Source organism: Rattus norvegicus, chromosome 19 (assembly GCF_036323735.1).
Source record: "Rattus norvegicus strain BN/NHsdMcwi chromosome 19, GRCr8, whole genome shotgun sequence".
In the NCBI taxonomy this organism is placed as follows: Eukaryota; Metazoa; Chordata; class Mammalia; order Rodentia; family Muridae; genus Rattus; species Rattus norvegicus.
This window is the reverse complement of record NC_086037.1, coordinates 29,239,206-29,247,731: the sequence shown is the minus strand read 5'-3', so window position 1 is coordinate 29,247,731 and position 8,526 is coordinate 29,239,206. Positions and strand designations below refer to the sequence as shown.

Genomic DNA, 8,526 nt, shown 5'->3' with positions numbered 1-8,526 from the left:
GCTGGCTCCTAGCCCAATGGCCTATATACAAGATGAATTCTATAAATGTCTTATAAACACTAAGTATCCTGTGAAGGTTACTAGTGCCCTGTTCATAACAGGAATGCTGAGGAATCCAGTCTGCAACAAAGACAAGGCCGGGTGCTTTTCCTGTCATTCAGCATGAAGGGTCAGTCCTGCTTTCATTGTAGCGTCCTGGTTATGCTCTGGGTCTTCCTGGTGCAGCAGTCCTGTTCTGTGACAAACGATGTGTCTCCTGCAGGAGGAAGAGTGGTCGAGTCACAGTACCTGCAATATGACAAGAAAACGAAAAAGGTGATGAAGTCCTTGACTCCCAGAACCACAGGACGTGGGTTAGGTGGAGGGCAAGTAGGGAGACAGCTGAATCCTGAAGGACACTGTTGGGACCTTTGCCAGGTGCCTCTGTGACATCCAGACTTGGACACAGGGATGAGTCTGGGTATCTAACATCAGCATATATCAGTCTCCATGGTCTACGGCCCCTGCACCTCCTCACTGCTCCTCTTGCTTTGGGGACCTCAATTTTGCCAAGCCTTTTCTTTAGGACCATCCCCTGGATCATCCAGGTGGCTCCTAAGAGACAGGCACTGACAGCAGACATTTGGTATGGATCGCAGGTGAAATTGTCATGGGGCTTTGTGCCATCCTACCCAGAATGCTGTGAAAGGCCCCACTTTGGTGGTGTTCACTTCTGGAATGCCCTGTGTGATAGTTTCAGCTGTGAATAACAAGGCTAGCAGTTTCTACTGCTGCCCACACAGGCCTTCAGCTCCCTGAAAGCTGTAGTGCTCACCTAGAAGGGAAGCACATTCAGGACAGGGAGAGCCCTGAGGAGCTCAGTCAGCTTCCTGGTCATCCCTGCAGGGACACCTCACCCCTGCAGTGTGGTCATCCCCGCATTGACACCTTACCCCTGCAGTGTGTGGTCATCCCCGCAGTGACACCTCACCCCTGCAGTGGGTGGTCATCCCTGCAGTGACACCTCACCCCTGCAGTGTGTGGTCATCCCCGCAGTGACTCCTCACCCCTGCAGTGTGCGGTCATCCCTGCAGTGACAGCTCACCCCTGCAGTGTGTGGTCATCCCTGCAGTGACGCCTCACCCCTGCAGTGTGTGGTCATCCCTGCAGTGACATCTCACCCCTGCAGTGTGTGGTCATCCCTGCAGTGACACCTCACCCCTGCAGTGTGTGGTCATCCCTGCAGTGACGCCTCACCCCTGCAGTGTGTGGTCATCCCTGCAGTGACATCTCACCCCTGCAGTGTGTGGTCATCCCTGAAGTGACACCTCACCCCTGCAGTGTGTGGTCATCCCTGCAGTGTCTCCTCACCCCTGCAGTGTGTGGTCATCCCTGCAGTGACACCTCACCCCTGCAGTGTGTGGTCATCCCTGCAGTGATGCCTCACCCCTGCAGTGTGTGGTCATCCCTGAAGTGACACCTCAACCCTGCACTGTGTGGTCATCCCTGCAGTGATGCCTCACCCCTGCAGTGCAGACCTTTGGGCCTGTGGCCTTCAGGTTCCAGATTATCTGTTAAACTCAGTTCATAATCAGAATGTTTTGTGTTCAGCCTCTGCCTGGACTGTACTCCAAGAAGAGTTCAAGGGTTTCTGTGGCAACATCTAGCGATCAAGCCTTAGCAAAAGGATTCCCACATCACCCTGCAGGCAGATTCCCATAGTCATCCCTAGTCCATTTAAGCTGCTGCTGAAGATGCCTTGAAGGCATAGCCACAGCGACCCTGTGTGTTCAGAGGTGATGTTTTCGTTCAGGAACCTGATGCTGAGTCTTCTCCTAACCCAGCAGGCGGTCCCTGCATCAGGCTGGAGTCTTGAGTGTCTGTGTTGTCCTGATACCACCTGCTGTGTTCTCCTGGGGCAGAATGGATCTCAGAAGGTCTGGGCCAGTCTCACTGGTTGAGGATTCTTGCAAGGCCTCATCTCCAATTCCTGAGGGAAGGTGTAGGTTAGGAGAATGCCTGGATTTGAAATTCAGTGTTTTCAGATTTCAGGATTGGATGAGGGGTACTCAGCATGTGCATGTGTCCATGTCTCTGTATGCATGCACTTGCAGGCCAGGGATGGACACCAGCAACCTTCCTCAGTCACCCTATGCCTCTCACACAAAGGAGCTCTCACACAGAAGCTGTGGCTCACAGATGAGGCTGGTCAGGCTTAGAGTCCCAGAGATTCTTCTGCTGTGCTTCAAAACTTTGAATGTGTGTGTGTGTGTGTGTGTGTGTGTGTGTGTGTGTGTGTGTGTGTGAGAGAGAGAGAGAGAGAGAGAGAGAGAGAGAGAGAGAGAGAGAGAGATTCTACCAGCATGTACAACCACGCATGCACATATGGATGCCAGAGGGAAATATCCGGTGTCTTCCTTTTCGAGCAGGGTCCTAATCAACTATCAGGTATCTATATCTTAATATCTAGCAGGGGTCCCAGCGTGAGCATAGCCAGGGCATACACATGCTTGGCTGTCAGGCAGGCAAGAGGCAGAGATCTTGTTCTATTTTTCATGGTTAATGCTCTTAGTGCCCTTGAGGGCCTGGCTGACACCTGCCTGGAGATGGCTGGATCTGATGCTGGCCTAGACAGCCAGGGCTATTGATGATGGATGCCCAAAGTGGCCCTCAATCTTGGCAAACTTCTCTCTTCTAGTCTAAATGTGCTTGGGTGTTTAATGCAAGGACTGGGTTGTAGTTTTCCTCTTCCATCCTGCTGCCTCCTTGTTTTCTCCAGCGGGTCACCTGCCCTAGTGAGGAAAGAGAAGTGTGTGAACCACAGCACCACCCTCCCATGCTTCTGCTTGCTGGTCTGTGGTATCTGTTGATGGAGAACAGTTCCTGTGGCGGTCCCGTTGCTGTTTGTGAGTTTTGAGGATTTACGCCAGTGTAGTAATGTGCACAGTCATCCTGGGAAACCCCACTGGAAGTTGGTCCCCAGGTTTCAGCACACAGAAGCACAGGCCAGAAGAGATGCCCAGGTGTTGAAGGAGGTCCGGTAGATGTGCTGTTAGTTTCCTGTGTCTGATGCATGATTGTCCCTTGCTTAATAAAATGTATACACAAAACTCTTTAAGTGTCCCACTGACCTCTGAGAAAGAACATCAATGGGCAGATGGCTTTGAAGTCTTAAATCCCTGTTCCTTTCCTCATAACAGGTTTCTGTAGCAACCAAAGGAGAGAAGCCACCTGAGGGAAGGAAGTCCAAGACAGTGCCTAGGAGCAGAAGTAGGGTCTGGCTGTAGAGGGGACAAGTGGCTGGGTATAGGGACTCTAGGATCAGAAAAGAGGCTGTCTGGCATCTCCCAGAGCAACGAAGACAGTCACGCATAGTCATGCTCAAAGGACAGTCTGATCCACACTGTCCCTCATTTCCCAGGTGATTATAGATTGTGTCAGGTAGCAGTTGAAAACTGGCCATTATGGGGTCTCTGTAAGAAAGGGCATGATTCAAGTGTTTATTAAGGTATCATGGCATCAAGAGTATATGAGGACTTAGCCATATGTACACAGAACGACTTGCAGATCCAGAGAGCAGGGAGGGAATAGCCAGGAGCTCCTGCTTGCTGCTGCCTTAGGGGTTCTACAGAAATTCCAGTGGCACTTGGGAAGTGGAGGCAATATCAATTAGGGATGTGGCCACATGGGGAGATTGAAACCAGCCATGTGCTGTGGCATCAGAACACTGACCAGCGATGACAAAATGGAACATAAAACACTGGTTGCTCAGCTTTGATACTGCTGACTGCTGACGTGGCCAGGGGCCATCCAGTTCACCAAAGGCTCAGCCAACAGTTGTCTCTCCACTCACCAAAAGTCAAAGAGTGGCCCAGCTCCACAAACAAATGTGTGCCCACATTGCAATGGCTCCGGTACTGTTTCACCTCAGCTGCGGAGATCTCAGGATCCTTGAGTGTCCAGCACACACACACCCAAAAGAGACAGTCTTAGGGGTCTTAGGCAGCACTGAGGGTGGTGAGCCTCTGCCTCACGGCTGAACGGCCCTGACCTTAGCATTGTTTGGGCACAAGAGAGCAAAGTGATGGGGACAGACAACCTGCAGTCTACCATGCTGGAAGGGCATGACTAACACTGATTGATCACATCCATGTGACTACTAAAGCCAATCTGGCCTACAAGAAGCTAGTTTCTATTCTGTATTTTATCAGATTTGCATAATACATATGGTCATCATTGATATTAGGTGAAAGATCTGCTCTAATATGGACACTAAGTGATGCTGGAGGATGATGCTGACCCACAATGAGCAGTGGGAACACCAGAGCCCTGTAGGGATGCCTGACAACCTAACACGTTGAACACGCACAGCTCAGTAAGTTCCCTGTGAACACACATCTCCTGAGATCTCTCTATTTAATTGGAGGTGATCCTGTCCACCTAATACAGCACCTCATGTGGAATAACAAAAGCTACCTGCAGGAGCTGTGGTGATGACTCACAGGGTAGAGCATCTGCTGCTCTCTCAGAAGAACCACATGGACCCTAACAATTGGGTAAAGTGTGTCAGTGATTACATCACAAAGTGTGTGTCTGAGACACAGCCACATTATCCTCACAAAAGACACTATCACACTGGGTACCCCTTGGTGACTTTGAATTCACTTATTAGGCCAGGCTCCATGGAACATGCAGAGATCCATCTGTAGCTGTCAGTTCTAGGTCCACAGGAGGGGACAGAACCATTGAGTAAGAATGATGGTCTTAAGAGTCAAGAGATAGAATTCAATTTTTATTCATAACAAATACATTTTTACAACAAAACAAGATTAACAGGAATAAAAATATTTAAAAATATTTGAAAGTAAAAATAGTAACAAGAAGATATAAATATAAAACAACAAAAAGAAAACTTCAATTAAAATCATAACAAAAATATTTCTAAAAGCATATTCTTAACGAACATTTAGAAGCACAGATGTATTGCTGTTTCTCCTCTAGCACACATAATGAAAGGCGGTCCCCCAAGTTGTCTCTCAAGTGCTGTTTTCTGAGAAGAAAGTAAGACCTCAATCAGTCAGGCTGGCTTAGTGGTATATAAACTTAGGGTCTCTAAGAAATGACAAATTAACTCAGAGGATGAATACACATCCAAAAAATGTTGTTACCATTCAGGATGTTGGTCATCGGGGACTCCTGAGAAAGCAACTTATTCTTCAGGAAGCTCTCTTACTAGTGTGTGTCCAATTCCAGCTCTCTTGCACTTTCTGAGACCTGGGAGAGGAAGGCAGTTTTTCAGACACTGATTTGGTGGGGAAATGCAAGCCAGCTGTCAGAATGCTGCCTTCTACCACCTCAGTTCTATTGGATAGTCAACATGGACATTTTAAGTGATATCATTGTTGCTAACTCTGCGGGCAGGGCAAAATCTCCAGAGAGCCTCACAGTAATATGGGCTGACAATATGGGACCCAGACTTATACCAGTGCAAACCAAGAACAGGGCAATGGAAGGAACCTCATTGGGTTGCAGGAAGAAAGGAGATGTCCATATGTCACCAAGGTTAAAGCCAATGACAAGTACTAATTTGACATTTGCACTTGGTTCTTATCCCGGAAAGGTGCTTCCTACACAAGAAGTCGCATGACCACAGAGTGTCATTTGTCAAAGAACCAAGAACTTGTTCAAAACTCTACATAGGATCCAATGTATCACATGGATATGCAATAATATGATATGTTATTCATCTGTCACCATTTCTAGACTGCAGCTTCAAAAAGAGCAGCAAAATATGCTTGCACAATAATTCAGTTTCTGAAAAGTGGTTAACTTCCCAGAATACTTGTGCATAGGCAGAGCAATGAACAATTCCATTACATGAGGTGGTTGGCTGGTTGTGAGTGTAAATTAGAAAGGTGGTAGGAGAGAGCAAAGATGTATCAAATTGGCAAATTTTATCAGATATTGTTAAGCTAACACATCTGCTCGTCCCTACCTGATAATGCTGGTTCTGGCCGTTGATGGTCTTTATCTTTCTTTTTGAAGTCAACCAAATATTTCTGGTTCAGTGCACAATCAAGATGTACCTCCTTGCTCTCCTGCTTCAGTGGGACCAACTTCTTCCTACATGTGTTTTCCATCAGGAGCTGGCTGAGCAGGTTTCTGGAAATACAGTCTGCATAGTAAGATCATGCTGCTCCTTTCTCCCATTCCTACTCCCAAGTCCCAATAACTCTACCAGGTCCCACATACCCATGAAGACTTAATAAAATGCATCTTGATACATATAAGGCTGCTGCACAAAACATAAAGAGTTAATTCAGGGAAGAATAAATTGTTTGCTTGGCCTGACACCAATTAGTGTCCACACCTCTGAGAAAGAACATGGATCTACAACTATCCATGAAAGCACAATGCATGGGGGCAACATCAATTAGTAGTGGGCCAACACCCTCAAAGGAGGTAAGTAGAACAAAGAGAAGGTCATGCTAACCATGTGGTCCACGCACTGAGTTTTGTAAAACCTGGTGTGACACCATAGGTCCAGGTCAGCCTAATAACCTTCTGCTGACTTCAATCAGTACTGTTCTCTCTAGAGCCTTCTGAAGATGCCTAGACAATCCTGGGATGAGGAACACTCTTTTGTGGAACTGAAAACTGAGTCCTAATGACCCTGGAACACTGATGGGTAAATAGCACAAGAGATAGAACCAGAGCTGAAGACCGTCCAATCCAGAACAAAGAAAGTCAGATATGGCCATTCCACAAGTGATAGCCTTTCTGACCAGGACTTACCTAGAGAAGGTAATCTCCTTCTTCAGCTTATGGTTGTTCTCATGGACCTCAGTGTTCTCCATCTCTAAGTTGTGCAGAATTGACATGACCGCCTCCTCCATTCTCCTCAGGTCTTCATAATATGGATTTGGCCTGAAGTGTGGCCTGGCCCCAAATGATAGAATACAATGAACATCGGCATTTAGGAATATATGAACTCAGGGTGTGTCCTATATTACCCCAGCCTGCTGCCTGGATCTTCCAGCACTCAGTCCCCTGCCTAGCAAGTACAGAGACTCACCATAAACTCACTGCAATTACAATCTTGCAAAGCCACCAGCTGTAAAGGGCTTTGCAAATGCACACTGGGAACTCACTCTCCCTGACTTTATCCCTGAATTCTTCATTCAGACCACAAGTTCTGCTTTTCAATAAATGGAAGCAGATGAGTCCATTTTCAATCTCACTCCTCAGGAAGGGTCAGGTTCTGAATCTCCACTATATGGGAGGTGAGGTTTAGCACAGGGTGTTTAGGGAGGCACAGCTTTCTAGAACCCAAAACCTTAATAGGATAAGAAAAAGGTGACCTTGCAGACCCAGGAATGAAACAAGAGCATTTGGAGTGATTCATACCTGTTCTTCATGGATCTCTCTGTCAGAAACCTCAGGCGATCTCTCAGGTCATTTCTCTCCTCGGTAATGAGCTGCAGCTCTTTAATCAGCCTCTCCTTTTCCTTCATGGCCTGATTCTTGCTTAGGTCAGTTCCTTGGGATGATGTTTCTCTCCCAGCGTCTGTAGGTAGAAGAACACAAGTGAACCTGCATGGGGACAATGCATAGAGTGTTCATAGACCTCAGTGAGGCCTAAACAGGAGAACAAGCCATGAACCCAGTGTCACTGCTAGGCGATTGGTCTATGCTTAAGAGACCTCCTCAGTGGATCTCAGTTCTCCCACTACTCTATAGAGACCAAGAGATGTAAGCAGCCAGGTGTTCCCTATGCCGGACATCAGGTGCTTACATGTACCACGGAGATGGCTTCTCCAGGATTATTATCAGCTGAACAGGGTACAGCTTGGTTTCAGGACCCTCACTCCTGTGGCTTCAGAACTCAGATGATAAATTCACCATCCATAAAACTTGAGTGATTGGAGACACTCAGATGTCCTACCCTGATACTCTAAGCCAACAACTTTGGATTTAAAACGCATTTCCAGGGAGGATATGTTCAACAGACTTATCAGTGTCCCTATGTGAAATACCAAATGCCCCAGAAGTGCGAATAGTTTACAGGCTGAATCTTGGTCTACACGTTCCAAATAGTTTTGGTATTTTAGAAACAAGTTTGTAAAACACATCTCTAATATATAAAGCTAACGATGACCCTTCCAGTTAGAAGAAATCAGAGAAGGTCTAAGAACATAAGGTTATTGCCTGGAGCACAATCTCTCCCTGTTACTACTGTCAGATACCCACTGTATTTAAAGAAGCAATGATAGTGAAATACATTGCTGCCCTGTCTAAACTCAGAAAAGGTGGACCCTCCATGACTACTGATGGTGTTATTATATCAATGTAACAGAACAAATGAACTGAAAAGTAAAGACCAGAAGTTCACAGTATAATAGCATTGGCCTTACCATATCCTCCCTGTTGGGATGGGGAAACTAAAGTTCTGAAATCCTTGACTTTAAGGAATTGTGATATTCATGGAAATTCAATTCCTGTTCAGATGCTCCAGTTGTTGTGGCCCATTGCTAGAAAGGTCAGCTT

The 8,526-nt window shown here is 46.8% G+C and overlaps 1 long non-coding RNA gene across 1 annotated transcript; it reads right to left on the bottom strand.

The window, feature by feature from the left end:
• Positions 1 to 4,886: 4,886 nt before the first annotated feature.
• On the bottom strand, positions 4,887 to 6,490 carry LOC134483497 (uncharacterized). The gene is made up of 3 exons (XR_010060331.1): positions 5,975 to 6,490; positions 5,148 to 5,253; positions 4,887 to 5,029 (listed from the first exon to the last, which is right to left on the bottom strand). It is a non-coding gene; the product is annotated as an uncharacterized LOC134483497 (long non-coding RNA).
• Between the last annotated feature and the right edge of the window lie 2,036 nt (positions 6,491 to 8,526).